The sequence below is a fragment of the Nipponia nippon genome, unplaced genomic scaffold (assembly GCF_047370975.1).
Source record: "Nipponia nippon isolate SJK-2023a ecotype South Korea unplaced genomic scaffold, ASM4737097v1 scaffold_3, whole genome shotgun sequence".
NCBI classification, from domain to species: domain Eukaryota; kingdom Metazoa; phylum Chordata; class Aves; order Pelecaniformes; family Threskiornithidae; genus Nipponia; species Nipponia nippon.
This window is the reverse complement of record NW_028262347.1, coordinates 48,290,586-48,305,627: the sequence shown is the minus strand read 5'-3', so window position 1 is coordinate 48,305,627 and position 15,042 is coordinate 48,290,586. Positions and strand designations below refer to the sequence as shown.

The 15,042-nt window shown below is 46.2% G+C and overlaps 1 long non-coding RNA gene and 1 other non-coding gene across 2 annotated transcripts; one reads left to right on the top strand and one right to left on the bottom strand.

The window, feature by feature from the left end:
• Positions 1-292: 292 nt before the first annotated feature.
• LOC148054570 (uncharacterized) lies at positions 293-14,292 on the bottom strand. The gene is made up of 4 exons (XR_015706506.1): positions 14,176-14,292; positions 12,901-13,007; positions 1,236-1,389; positions 293-326 (listed from the first exon to the last, which is right to left on the bottom strand). It is a non-coding gene; the product is annotated as an uncharacterized LOC148054570 (long non-coding RNA).
• Positions 1,572-12,369, top strand: LOC104011690 (uncharacterized protein C12orf50 homolog). The gene is made up of 12 exons (XR_015706201.1): positions 1,572-1,796; positions 2,840-3,007; positions 5,197-5,205; positions 6,536-6,613; positions 6,705-6,818; positions 7,893-8,000; positions 8,230-8,427; positions 9,724-9,831; positions 10,061-10,258; positions 10,803-10,892; positions 11,444-11,535; positions 12,142-12,369. It is a non-coding gene; the product is annotated as an uncharacterized protein C12orf50 homolog (transcript).
• Positions 14,293-15,042: the final 750 nt, after the last annotated feature.

The following is a 15,042-nucleotide window of genomic DNA, read 5'->3' as shown; positions in this document are numbered from 1 at the left end:
CCTCTGTGCCCCACTCAGTCGTAGGGCTTACGGAACTGTGGGAGCCTTTTCACAGCCTTTCTCTGTTCACAGCTCTCGCCAGCACTCCCCACCTTGAGCCCAGCCAGCGGTTTCCTTCTGTACTTAGGTGAAGTCCTTCCCGTAGAAATCACTTTATTCCCGGGCCAAAGCCCCGGTGCTCAGGCACGAGGTATTCTCCTTTGCCGTTGTCACTCCGTGTTGTAAATGTGACCCCATGTCCTGGGGAGAGCAGCTCGCCCCGCCATCTTCCAGGACCGCAACTTCATCTCCCCCTAGGTATTTTTTGTTCAGAGGCAGCCTAGGACCTGCATGAGAACAGAGGTGTTAATTAGGGACACAAGTGTACGCTCTTCTGTCTGCTTTAGCTGTGGCAGCGGGCGTCCTGGAAGCACGCAGAAGCAATGAACCCCAACAACGCAAGCAGTTAACAGCTAAGAGTGCACTAGTGGGAAGCAGCAAGTTTCCCCATCCAAAGAAAGAGGTCCAGTAAGAAAAACATTGGGCACGAGGGTTTTGGTTACAAAGAGTCAACGAACAAGGTTTGTCTTTGTGGTGCCAAAGCTTTGTTTCTAAGGCCACAGGTCCCACGGCAAGAAGCTGGGTACTGAGCCCCGCCAAATGGGTTCGGTCCATGTTACGTTAAAGAAACACCGGAATGGGAGACTCTTTGCAACGGTCCGATTTCCCGTACTTCACTCTGAAGCAATGCAGACAAAGGAAGATGTTCAAGCTGGACAGGCCACGCAGCGCCATCACGCTGATGTCACCAGCTGGAGGAGCGGTTGGCAACCGTGGAAAGGTAACATTCTATACCGGCTAGCAACTGCCTTCGTCGGTTCAGCAAGGCTGGAGAAGGTACCACCTCCTTCGTTCAAGCGTATTTTGCTGTCTGTGGGAGTTTTGTTTCAAAAAAGCAGCAGAGCTAAGGTTCTGAAGGTCCAGTTTTTGAAAGAAAACTCCCGCTTTCAGGATAAGATTACAATTTGCCTGAACGTTGATAGCTTTAACGTTTTCCTGTATGTTCTGCCAGCGTTAAGAGAGTGGAGAAGCACAGGAGGTGAAAATGGCCGCAGCTGGGAGTGACAGCTATTCCCATTTCTATTCCCACTATGCACAGGTAAATGCTGTAGATTGCAGAGTGGTTTGTAGCCTTCATTTTCCTGATATATCCGTCTTGAAAGGGAGGTTTATTATGTAAAGGTAGAAGTTGATACCTCGGCTCCAGACCCCAGCGTGTCTCGGCAGATGGTCCAGTGGTACTGACTACAGTCCAAGAGCGGCGTGTTTTGGAGGTGCTGCTCCTAGCCCCAGCTGTTAATGTCTGGAACCGGGTGATATTCCAATATTTTCACGTGTGACTTTGTCTTCCTTTAAAAAATTACACAGAAACGCGTTAAAAAGTAACCGGCAACCTGGCATTTGCAGCTCTCCGCTGGGATGTAGGTCATAGCCAGGCTATAAACCCGAGTTCCTATTTGTCTGAGCTCACTCGGGGCAACTTTAGAGTTATCTGGAGCTTAAGATAACTTTAAACGTTCTAAAATATCAGAATGTGGTTCCACAAAATCTGCACAGCAGGGCACCACCTATTCATCCATTTGGTCCTTTTTCTGCTTCTTTTTACAAGATCTGAAAACCGTTTTCTCCTGCAGCAGAAGTACAGCAACATCCGCTGTTACTGGGAAACACAACCCATAGGCTGCATGAGGATCAGCTGCGCATTCCATCATAGCAAACCTCGTCATATAAATGGACTTTTTTGCCACCTAGCAACAGTGAGTAACAATACTTTCTCAACAATTTGTTCCTTAGCGTAAGTAAATACACAAAATCGTCCTTCCAGCGCTCCCGTAATATCTATTAAGGTCGAGAACTGTACCATGGCAAATCACTCAGGTACGGTCTGCTCTCCCAGCAAGTTCAAGGCACAGAAAGGAATTGCCCTGGCATTTGAATAGGGGGGCCATATGGGGGTTTTGAGCTGTCATGCTATGGATCCTCCTTCCACTAGTAGCAGTATCTGTTGATAGAGCACAACACGTTACATGGATTCAAATTCAAAGTCCGCGTGCTCCACAATAACATTGCCAATACCAACACTGCATTTATTCCGCTTAATACTTCAAAATCTTGTTAAACTCATTTAAGTTTGATTGGGCTTACACTCCGCAGAGCTAATAATATCCTAGTCGGGACACTGAAAAAGGCTCTATCAAGCTAAAGTGTTGCACCTTACTTTCTCTTGCATGAGATACAACAAATCCCATCTGCAGGAGTGGTACTGAAATGGGTTTAAGATGATACGCATGCTGCTCGTAGGCAAGCAAGAGATGCACACAACTAACAACACCTGGAATAAAAGAAAATGCCCGTGCTTCACCTTCTCGCTTTCAAACTGCAAAACATAGCCCGCTTCAATACTTCTGATAGAATGCACAGAATCCGGGTTGTATCTATAGCTGCAAATTGGTCGGCTTCAACAATACAAATGGACCCACCATTTTTCACCATGTTTATTTTCAGTCCCTTGCATTTCCTGGCGCTCAGAAAATGCTATCCCAGTGCTGAAACCGTTTTGCTGCAGACATTATGGGGAGATAGAAATGCCTGAGGAAAAGACTGTCTTTTCTGATTTTCTTCTAATGAAGTGTAAATTATTATTATTTTAAATTAAAGTATTTTGCCTAAAAGGCACAATCTGTCTATGTAACGAGTCCTTCAGTATGATAAGGATTTCAAAACTACACCTGCTGGTCTGAGCTTGGATTCGATATCTAGTTCCCTCCAAACAAAATCAAGATCACGTTCTTTTCTGCAGATGCCCCATTACAACAGGGTGTCCAAGAAGGGATTCTGCATCCAGCCCATCGTCAAGAACCACTCAGAACTCAAGAGACTGTTTTAAGACCAATTCACCCTCCACTGATCATAAACCTCAACGACGAAGAGGATGAAGAGGACGATACGGAGCAGGATGAAGAGACTCGTAAAGAGTTTTTTTCTTTCTTTTACAAGGCAGTAGCATGGGTTTCGATTCCAAAATTGCTCAAAATTCAGGGACGAAATTACGAGTTGAGGAGGCACTCCTCTTCTGCAAACAAGCTTTTGAACAGGGGCTGTACACACTGGTCACTGAAGGCGAACTCACAGGATTGTTTAGGAACGATAGTGGTGTGACTTCAGCTTAAGTAATTTGTTCCACTGATTTCCAAAACTCTCTAGGCAGTCTCGTTTTATTACAGAAAGTTATCCTTAAATCTAGCAAAGAGAATCCATACAACACTCTGCGCTGGTTTAACTGCCTGTGTACGTGTACAAATACTTTTTTTTTTTTTTAAATGTAGTTAAACTAGTGAAGGTATGTCACTTAGAGATGAGAGATTCACAGGGAAGGAAGCAATTGCACATTCCCGCAGAGTGAAAGTGAGGGAACGACCTACTCTCATGCGTGCACTCCGCAAATTACTCTGCTAGTTCTCAGGCAGCCCCAAGCTGCTTTTCACTTTCCCCCTGCCCTTCAGGTTGGCTGGCAGGGCTGCCTGTTAGTGCTTCCCAACTCGGTTTCAGTCTGAGGAAGCCACATTCATCTCAAAACTAGAAACAGCAGGGCTTGGCTAATCTTAGTTAGCCTTCACTGAGACAGGTAAGGAGCACTCACTTCACCAGCTCTGCCGGCAGACGTTGCAGGACAGTAACTTTGGGCAGGGGTTTTGTGACAACCACTCCCTGGTCACATGGTTAATCGCAAGATTTCCTTTTGAGTGTAAAGGCAGGATTATTTTGAAAATGAGGACTGAAGATGTTTCGGTCACAGTCAGCAAAAAAAACCAAATCGTGACCAAAATGAAATTCATTCAGGTATTTGATTATTAAGAATTGTTGAACGTCTTTGTACAACTCTCTAGTAATCTTTTAAAAATACTTCCTACAGATGTTTCCAATTGGGTGCCTAAGACTGCTGCAGATGTTGAAGAGGAAAGAGCAATAAAGGACATATGCTACAAATCTGGTAAATATGACATTGGTCACTCTTTCCTAAATGGCAATGCTGCCAATATAGGAAACTCTGGGGTTTTTTTTTCCCTCTTGGGGTATGTTTAGGAGAGTATTACAGGATTCAGTACCCTCACGAACACCAATCAACCACAACTGTGTCTTCACCTCGGGAAAATGAGCCATTACCCTTGGAAGCTACCGAGCGAGACGTGCAGAAAGGCAAGTACTTTTCATCTGCTTGGACAATGTTTGCCACTTTTTAAATTACTGCTATAGGGAGAAACTATTGCATAGAAAATAAATGGTTCTGTGGAGTTATAAAAAGGACATGCATAGAGTAGAACAGCCTTAGCTACTAGGTGTGCTGACATCGGAGGTAAAGCTGCTATAGGAAGGTTGAATCTCCAGCCATTCAATGGCATTTCTGCAAGGCTGTTTGTCACTACGTCAGCCATGCCAGTTCAGCTGTTAAAACTATTTGCAGGCCCATGCTCTAAACTGTATCACTGAAGTGCCTGAGGATTAAAATAATCCTTTTATAAATTGAAGTTATTTTTTATGCCACCTCATTTTAGTTGTTCAGCTTGCAGGGCAACACACAGCTGAACTGATACAACTGAGACAGAGGCAAAGCATACCTCATGTGCAAGGGATGAGAAACAAGCACCGGTAGACTGGACCATATCACGGTTCCTGTTCTGTTGCTAACTGAGTTCTCTTGTAACGACACACACTCCGAGCTCACAAGGTGTCTGTCACCCTGTGCCTCCGAGTCCCTTTGCATTGCGTTCCCATTTCGATGCTACACTTTGACTTCCCAGAAGGACTTACTTCTTCCCCCTGTGAACGCACACATACATTGCACGCAACTTTTCATTCTCAGGAATTACGAATGTGTATGTGGATTCCAAGCAAACGTTTGTACTTTTAAACTGTAAACCCTAAATACAGTATTCATGAAGATTTTCTAATTCATAATGAGAAGCCTTTGGAGCCAGACCTGCTCACAGCAACTGTACAAGTTCAAAGTAGCCTTGGTCTTTGTGTTTATCAGTCAGTTTTGGAGGTTGCTTTCAAGATTTTGTGACCACGAACTCTGCTAGAAGGAATACAGCCACTTTCCTTTTGAGGAATGATACTTTTAGAAAAATTAACGTGTAAAACCATGTTCCACCCAAGAAGACCTGTGTATGAAGTGGGAGATTAGGTTTTCAAAACACCACCGCATTTTTGGATCAGAAAATTTTGTGAGCTTTTATAAAACAGTAAATATGTGCTATTTTAATCCCTCAGAAACAAACCAGACTGAGCTGGTAAAGAACCATCACGGTAAAGAAGCAAAGGAAGAGAAATGGATTTCTGAGAAGCCAAGAAATTCACCTACTACAGGAACAGGCAAAGGTATTTTGAGAAAACCCTTGGCTTATTCACTTTTATTTACTCAACTGCTCGGTGATTTAGCACCACCTAGCTGATTTCTGTTCTTAGTGGCAAATACGGACAATCCCGATCTGGATTGGACTATCCACAAAGAACATTTTTTTAACCTTGTCTTCCAGCCTCCAGTCTCCTGCAGTAGGACAAATTTGGAGTAACAGCACAACATTTTTGTTTGCTTTTTCACTTTTAGGAATTCACACTTCAGAGCCCAAAGTAAAACCAAGTTACCAACACAGGGGTCAAAGTAAGGATGAAGAAACTGCTCTTTCTATGCCTTACGTGAGGGAAACTGGAAGAAAGACTTATTTCGATTCTTCAGGACCTTGAAGATCAGCATATGTAGTCTACCGTACCGTCACCCAAGAACCAAAGTTCAATGGATCGACAGGTGGGTTCCTGCTTACACAGGATTCTTCCAATGCCTCAAATTTACCTGTCTGTGTTGTGCTGCTTTCGGTTTTGTCCCTGCAGGTGAATATTAAGTTGCTGATGCCTAAATAGGGTCAAGAGTAAATTTGGTCCAGCATAATTTGCACAAGTAGATTGCAGAACTTCAGCAAGAAATTTAGTAGTAAAGCATTTAAGTAATCAGCAGTTAAGAAAGCGATTTCATCTTGCCAGTTTCAGTCACCTCTCTTAAACTGGATTCAGTCTCCATCCTGAGGTGCCTCCCTGCCTTAATTTCCAATAAAAGGAACCTCCTTCAGGCAGAGTAACCCCTACTTGCAGATGCATAAAACTAAGTGAAATGAATGCCAACATCACTGCTTCATCTCGGGCACAAAGAGTTGTGGGTTTTTTCGTTCTGAAGAACACATCTTATCAAATTGCCAGGCTGAAAAAGGATAGATTGCTTAAAAAAAAAAAAATAGGTGATCAGCATTTTTGTCATCAGCACGTTGCACTTGGAAATACCTGCTGTTAAGGAATCATTTTTCTGTCCAGAAGCAGAGGTCGCAGTCAGCAAAAAAAAAACAAATCGTGACCAAAATGAAATTCATTCAGGTATTTGATTATTAAGAATTGTTGAACGTCTTTGTACAACTCTCTAGTAATCTTTTAAAAATACTTCCTACAGATGTTTCCAATTGGGTGCCTAAGACTGCTGCAGATGTTGAAGAGGAAAGAGCAATAAAGGACATATGCTACAAATCTGGTAAATATGACATTGGTCACTCTTTCCTAAACAGCAATGCTGCCAATATAGGAAACTCTGGGGTTTTTTTTCCCTCTTGGGGTATGTTTAGGAGAGTATTACAGGATTCAGTACCCTCACGAACACCAATCAACCACAACTGTGTCTTCACCTCGGGAAAATGAGCCATTACCCTTGGAAGCTACCGAGCGAGACGTGCAGAAAGGCAAGTACTTTTCATCTGCTTGGACAATGTTTGCCACTTTTTAAATTACTGCTATAGGGAGAAACTATTGCATAGAAAATACATGGTTCTGTGGAGTTATAAAAAGGACATGCATGGAGTAGAACAGCCTTAGCTACTAGGTGTGCTGACATCGGAGGTAAAGCTGCTATAGGAAGGTTGAATCTCCAGCCATTCAATGGCATTTCTGCAAGGCTGTTTGTCACTACGTCAGCCATGCCAGTTCAGCTGTTAAAACTATTTGCAGGCCCATGCTCTAAACTGTATCACTGAAGTGCCTGAGGATTAAAATAATCCTTTTATAAATTGAAGCTATTTTTTATGCCACCTCATTTTAGTTGTTCAGCTTGCAGGGCAACACACAGCTGAACTGATACAACTGAGACAGAGGCAAAGCATACCTCATGTGCAAGGGATGAGAAACAAGCACCGGTAGACTGGACCATATCACGGTTCCTGTTCTGTTGCTAACTGAGTTCTCTTGTAACGACACACACTCCGAGCTCACAAGGTGTCTGTCACCCTGTGCCTCCGAGTCCCTTTGCATTGCGTTCCCATTTCGATGCTACACTTTGACTTCCCAGAAGGACTTACTTCTTCCCCCTGTGAACGCACACATACATTGCACGCAACTTTTCATTCTCAGGAATTACGAATGTGTATGTGGATTCCAAGCAAACGTTTGTACTTTTAAACTGTAAACCCTAAATACAGTATTCATGAAGATTTTCTAATTCATAATGAGAAGCCTTTGGAGCCAGACCTGCTCACAGCAACTGTACAAGTTCAAAGTAGCCTTGGTCTTTGTGTTTATCAGTCAGTTTTGGAGGTTGCTTTCAAGATTTTGTGACCACGAACTCTGCTAGAAGGAATACAGCCACTTTCCTTTTGAGGAATGATACTTTTAGAAAAATTAACGTGTAAAACCATGTTCCACCCAAGAAGACCTGTGTATGAAGTGGGAGATTAGGTTTTCAAAACACCACCGCATTTTTGGATCAGAAAATTTTGTGAGCTTTTATAAAACAGTAAATATGTGCTATTTTAATCCCTCAGAAACAAACCAGACTGAGCTGGTAAAGAACCATCACGGTAAAGAAGCAAAGGAAGAGAAATGGATTTCTGAGAAGCCAAGAAATTCACCTACTACAGGAACAGGCAAAGGTATTTTGAGAAAACCCTTGGCTTATTCACTTTTATTTACGCAACTGCTCGGTGATTTAGCACCACCTAGCTGATTTCTGTTCTTAGTGGCAAATACGGACAATCCCGATCTGGATTGGACTATCCACAAAGAACATTTTTTTAACCTTGTCTTCCAGCCTCCAGTCTCCTGCAGTAGGACAAATTTGGAGTAACAGCACAACATTTTTGTTTGCTTTTTCACTTTTAGGAATTCACACTTCAGAGCCCAAAGTAAAACCAAGTTACCAACACAGGGGTCAAAGTAAGGATGATGAAACTGCTTCTTCTATGCCTTACGTGAGGGAAACTGGAAGAAAGACTTATTTCGATTCTTCAGAACCTCAAAGATCAGCATATGTAGTCTACCGTACCGTCACCCAGGAACCAAAGTTCAATGGATCGACAGGTGGGTTCCTGCTTACACAGGATTCTTCCAATGCCTCAAATTTACCTGTCTGTGTTGTGCTGCTTTCGGTTTTGTCCCTGCAGGTGAATATTAAGTTGCTGATGCCTAAATAGGGGCAAGCGTAAATTTGGTCCAGCATAATTTGCACAAGTAGATTGCAGCAGTATCCACAGAGAGAAACGGAAAGCTTTATGAAGCTTTACAATTAGTCAGATAGAATATTCATGAACAATCATTTAGCCACCTTGATAGCAAGAATTCCTTTCGCTACCCATCTCAGAGGGATGAATCCAAAGACACGCAGATGTGCACGAATATTCTGATCCCTGGTTTCTGCAGAATCGTTTATGTGATTTATTCTTTTGAAAGTATTTAATAACGCTCAAAATAGTCCACCTTTAACTTCTCGTTTTTTCTCTCGATACGGAAAGTGGTAGAAACAGTTTTGCAGTAGCATTTCAGTTTCCTCTCAAGAAGCGTTCAACTTTTTTCCTCCCAGCAGTGGGCGAAAGAATGAGCTTGCTTTGCATGGTATTCTTCTACAACTAGGATTTCCCTGGAGTTTTGATTGGGATGGATTTATGATGCTTTTGGCTTTAAACTACCCCCTAAACTGAAGCAGAAGTACAGAGTTTCTGCTGCATTCTGGCCTGATCTGAGAGGAACCAAAAGAGCTTATTGACCAAAAGCGCAGGAGCAAAGGAAGAACAGGCAAAGCCGCCTCTTCCTGCGGAGTCGCAGGGGCCAGCTGGAGAGCGCTGGGGCTACTTTATGCTGCAGCCTTCCCTGTAAAGTTCTGTTTGTAGTTGGAAGTGGGCTTGCCTACGCAACCAATGCTATTACAATTTTAGCCTCCTCATGGGTAGTGTTTTGTTCTGTTCACGAACTGCCCACGTCCAGGATGTACCTAGATGCTCCAGACAGAAGAAGCCATTCATGGTTCAGCCAGGTGGTCTCCTTCGGAGGGCATTGGTCTCCACGGGCTCAACCATGGAGGTTCCAGAGGTCCACACACCACCTAGGCAGTGCAGAGAAAGGACGTATCCGGCCTTTGTGTTTATAGTCAGTCTGTGAGTTCGCTTTCAAGATTTCCTCTGCTAGAGGAAATATAGACACTTTTGCTTACCTTTTGAGGAATGATACTTTTAGAATAATTAACATGTAAAACCATGTTCCACCCAAGAAGACCTGTGTACGAAGTGGGAGATTAGGTTTTCAAAACACCACCGCATTTTTGGATCAGAAAATTTTGCGAGCTTTTTTAAAAAGTCAATATGTGCTATTTTAATCCCTCAGAAACAAACCAGACTGAGCTGGTAAAGAACCATCACGGTAAAGAAGCAAAGGAAGAGAAACGGATTTCTGAGAAGCCAAGAAATTCACCTACTACAGGAACAGGCAAAGGTATTTTGAGAAAACCCTTGGCTTATTCACTTTTATTTACTCAACTGCTCGGTGATTTAGCACCACCTAGCTGATTTCTGTTCTTAGTGGCAAATACGGACAATCCCGATCTGGATTGGACTATCCACAAAGAACATTTTTTTAACCTTGTCTTCCAGCCTCCAGTCTCCTGCAGTAGGACAAATTTGGAGTAACAGCACAACATTTTTGTTTCTTTTTTCACTTTTAGGAATTCACACTTCAGAGCCCAAAGTAAAACCAAGTTACCAACACAGGGGTCAAAGTAAGGATGATGAAACTGCTTCTTCTATGCCTTACGTGAGGGAAACTGGAAGAAAGACTTATTTCGATTCTTCAGAACCTCAAAGATCAGCATATGTAGTCTACCGTACCGTCACCCAAGAACCAAAGTTCAATGGATCGACAGGTGGGTTCCTGCTTACACAGGATTCTTCCAATGCCTCAAATTTACCTGTCTGTGTTGTGCTGCTTTCGGTTTTGTCCCTGCAGGTGAATATTAAGTTGCTGATGCCTAAATAGGGGCAAGAGTAAATTTGGTCCAGCATAATTTGCACAAGTAGATTGCAGAACTTCAGCAAGAAATTTAGTAGTAAAGCATTTAAGTAATCAGCAGTTAAGAAAGCGATTTCATCTTGCCAGTTTCAGTCACCTCTCTTAAACTGGATTCAGTCTCCATCCTGAGGTGCCTCCCTGCCTTAATTTCCAATAAAAGGAACCTCCTTCAGGCAGAGTAACTCCTACTTGCAGATGCATAAAACTAAGTGAAATGAATCCCAACATCACTGCTTCATCTCGGGCACAAAGAGTTGTGGGTTTTTTCGTTCTGAAGAACACATCTTATCAAATTGCCAGGCTGAAAAAGGATAGATTGCTTAAAAAAAAAAAAAAATAGGTGATCAGCATTTTTGTCATCAGAACGACCGTTACGTTTTCGCTACCTTTCTTTTCAGCAGGACCTGAGCCATATGGCGGGAAATGCTCCGAACAAAAGAATCGGCTCAACACAAATAGGAGATTTGGGACCCAGACGGAAAACTATGGTAATAGTTCACATGTTGTGTATAAACTGAAAATTTTAGGATTATTATTAGTTAAACTAATAGTTTGAATTTACGGAATTAAGCTGGAATGAACAGAAAACCAGACTATTAATTATAATGACTTTGAACCAAAATTTACAGAAGGTGGTTAGTCATTAGGCAGCACACTCTGCTGCTTTCACAAGCAGAGACAAAAAAGCAGACTGCAGTATGGGTTTGTTTAATCTAAAAGCAACTGATGCCTGTGGGAAGATTTTCAACACGGGAACGTTCACTTGGTTCAAGTCAAGGATGTCCGTGGCAGAATCGCCTCATTTGGAAGATCCTGGGAGCGCGACGGACACTCCACAAGATTACCAACGATCTTTGAAGTACCAGAGAGAAAGTCTGTATTTAACACTAGCTTGTATTTCAGATGATGAGCTATGATTCACCTGATGCATTCCTTGACACTTCAGCTCATGTAATATTTAATTCCCATGTCAGGCTCAGAGAGTCTCTCCGGAAATTGTAGCTGAAATTAAGAGACAATGTATATGCTTTTCCTGTAGACAAACATACTTCAGGATCTTACAGTGCACCAACTTGGAGGAAAAGAAATCCACGTGCAAAAACGTTCTCCAGGTTTAAAACAACCATTCAGGTAACTGTCTGACAGAAATTTTTACAACTCAGTCTTTTCAGTCAGAGGGACACGTCTCTGCCCACCTAGAAAACGTAAACTTGCCCTTAAAACTTCCCCAACCAAAACCCGCAAGATTCTAAGCAACGCTGAGCAGTCTGAAAGGGCAGTTAATAGTTCCATTTGTTTGCAGACGTGTCATTTTGCCTAACTAACCCATGATTCCTAATTTGTCACAGTACTACTGATAGGAAAGCAAACCATGCTCCCGCCTGTAAAGCGAGGAGCTGCAAGAAGCGGGTTTTGGCTTGTAGCACTGGCCAAAGCACAGCAGGGACCATGTGAGTGTGATCTCTGCGTCTCTCTGGTGGATTCCTCGTGAAGCACCTGCCATAGCTGAACGATGATCAGCCCAGGTCCCAATTCAGAAAAGGACCCAGGCTACCAAACATTCACAAGATACCCTAAGGACCACTAAGACATTTTACAGCTGTCTTGAAAGCAGAGATGAGAACCTCTGTCTTGTGTCTCGTCTTGAAAGCTTACTTCTTAAGATGTTTCTGAAAGAGCATATAGTTTCACTCTACTAAATTATGCACACAACGGTCTGTACATCTGTTTTGGCAGCAGAGCCAGGAAGGCACGGAAGTGAACAGAAAAGGAGAACGATATGTAGACAGGAGATGAAGCCGGCGCGTCAATTGACAAGAAAATGTCCTTATTTCAGTTTAGCTTTATCAACTGGAGATCGGAAGATGATAAAATTGCATATTCCAAAACTAAGATGTAGGAAGGACGCTGTAGCATTTTGAAACTGGTAAAAATGGGCATTTGTGTTTAAAACTAGTGTTTGTATGTTCGTAAGTGTACGATAAATGTACCTAATACAAATAAAGAGGTATTCTATTTTATCTACATTATCTATTTTACCTACATTATCCACAGCACAGGTAGCCTGAGCAGGCGCAGGCTGTGCTGGGCTGTGCCCTGCTGCGGCTGAGGGAAGGGGGGTTGTTTGGAACGGGGTTGCTGCCTGGAGAGAAGGAGGCTGAGGGGAGACCTTACCCCTCTCCACAACTACCTGCAAGGAGGTTGGAGCCAGGTGGGGGTCGGGCTCTTCTCCCAGGTAACACGTGACAGGACGAGAGGAAACGGCCTCAAGCTGCGCCAGGGGAGGTTTAGATTGCGTATGAGGAAAAACTTCCTCCCCAAAAGGGTTGTCGAGCCCTGGAACGGGCTGCCCAGGGAAGTGGTGGAGTCCCCGTCCCTGCACGTATTTAAAGGACGTGTCCGTGTGGCGCGGACTTCACTTCATAAAAGTGAAAAGCAAGTAAAACAGGGCTTCTAGTCAGCATGAGAAATCTGCATGTGGGTCTTCCTCATTACCCTTATAGGTAGTCACGCAACAGCAGGCTCCGTCCACCTTTTCAGCAGGAATTGCACTGTACGCCTGTCTGCCACCTCCAGGAAAGCAGGGCTCCATCACGCCTGACCTGGGAAGACAAACGCCATCACTCCAAACCTCCCCCTTCCTCCTTCTGTCCCCAGCTTTTTATTGCTGAGCACGACGTCCTACGGTGCGGAACACCCCTTCGCTCAGCTGGGGACAGCTGTCCCGCCCGTGTCCCCTCCCAGCTTCTTGGGCACCCCCAGCCTACTCGCTGGTGGGGTGGGGTGAGAAGCAGCAAAGGCCTTGACGCTGTGGGAGCGCTGCTCAGCAGTAACAAAAGCGTCCCTGTGTTAGCAACACCGTTTTCAGCACAAATCCAAAGCAGCACAGCCCCATAGCACCCACTATGGAGATGATTAACTCTATCCCAGACAAAACCAGCACGGGGAGGTACCCTTCCACCACCATTATCAAGATGGTGTTGGCACTGAGAGCCCAACAATTCAGTTGCTGATGGTTTGGCAATCCTTCCCGCTCTTCCACCCAGAAGTCAAACACCAGCGGGAGAAAGTCACCCAGACGCATTCCAGTTCTCTGGGCAGCCAACAGACAGCAGTAGGTGCTGCTACTAAAACCGGGAAACGCGAGTTGGGGGAGGGCTACAGCTGGACAGGTGAATGCCACCCCAATCTGTCCCGACATCTCGGGGACAACAAACTTTGATTGGCCTCCATTACTTGCCCCTTGGCAAGTATTCCACACCTATATCCAGCCTCAAATGAATTCTTCTGTCAGAAGCCTGATACGCCTTCGATCACAAAAAAAGACAAAACCAAACCAAAACCAAAAACCCAGAGAGAGAGAGAGAGAGAGAGAGAGAGACAAGCTGAGTTTTCAGGATGCTTTTCCACAGGCCGCCAGCACGACCACCTTGGAGCGGCCTCCTTCCTCGCCACGACTGTTGCCCACACTGAGCAAAAGCAAACACACCGCCAGGGTGAGCACCTGGATGCACCTGGCAGGAAAAGCCTGGGACAGAGCCAAAACGGCACCCAAACGACCTTTCTGGCCCGCATTTCAGGGGGGAGCCCTAGGGACACCTCGACCGCGCACTGCGCTCAAGAGCTGCACCGAAACCTCTCGGCTGTCCCCCTCCCCGCGGCCCAGCGACTCCCCCGGGCACGGGGACCGGCCACGGCCACGGCCACGGCCCCGCCGCGGGGACTGCGGCCCCGCCTGCCCCCGGCCCGGCCCCGTGCCGCCCCGGCCACCTGGCGCTCCCGCTTGGCCGACGGCTCCTCCTTCACCTCGGTCACGAACAGACCACGGAACCTGCCGCTGCGCCGCGCCACGGCGCCTCATGGCCCCGGCCGCCCCCTCCCGCCGCCGGCCCCGGCCGCCCGCCAGCAGCCCCGCGACGCACCTGTGTGCCGGGGACGGCGGGCCGGGCCGCGGTCGCCTCTCGCCAGCAGCCCTCAGCCAGGCGGCGGCTCCGCCGCTCTCCGACGCCCAGCCCGGCCGCGGGCCTGGGGCAGCTCCGCTGCCCACAGCGGCGGCTCCCGGCCTGGCGGGGCCGGGCCGGGCCGGGCCGGGCCGCCCCAGCTGTGCTCGGCGCCGGGCTGAGGCGGCCGCCAGCCGTCGGCGCTGCCCTTCCCCCGGGCCGGCAGCCTTTCCTCAGGCTGCCTGTTCTGCTCTCCAGGGTGCCACACGCCCGGGCCTGGGGGCCCTGTCCCCAGCGGGTGGGGGCCTCTCTGGGTCTCCTCCTGCCTCCCTCAGGGCAGCGGCCTCCTTTTCTCACCCAGGCTCTCTGCCTCGCTGCGCAGCCTCTGGGTCGGTGGGGGCCTGGCCGCGGCTGGACGCCAGGTGCCCACCAAAGCCGCTCTGTCACTGCCCTCCTCAGCTGGGCAGGGGAGAGGAAACACCGCGAAAGGCTCCTGGGCCCAGAGAAGGACGGGGACAGATCGCTCGCCCCTCACCGCCACGGGCAAAACACACTCGGCTCGGGGAAGTTCACTGGCTTTATTACCAATCACATCCCAGCAGGGTACTGGGAAATAAAACCTAAATCTTAGAACACCTTCCCGCCACCCCTCCCTTCTTCCCGGGCTCAAGTTCACTCCTGCTTCTCCTCCACCTCC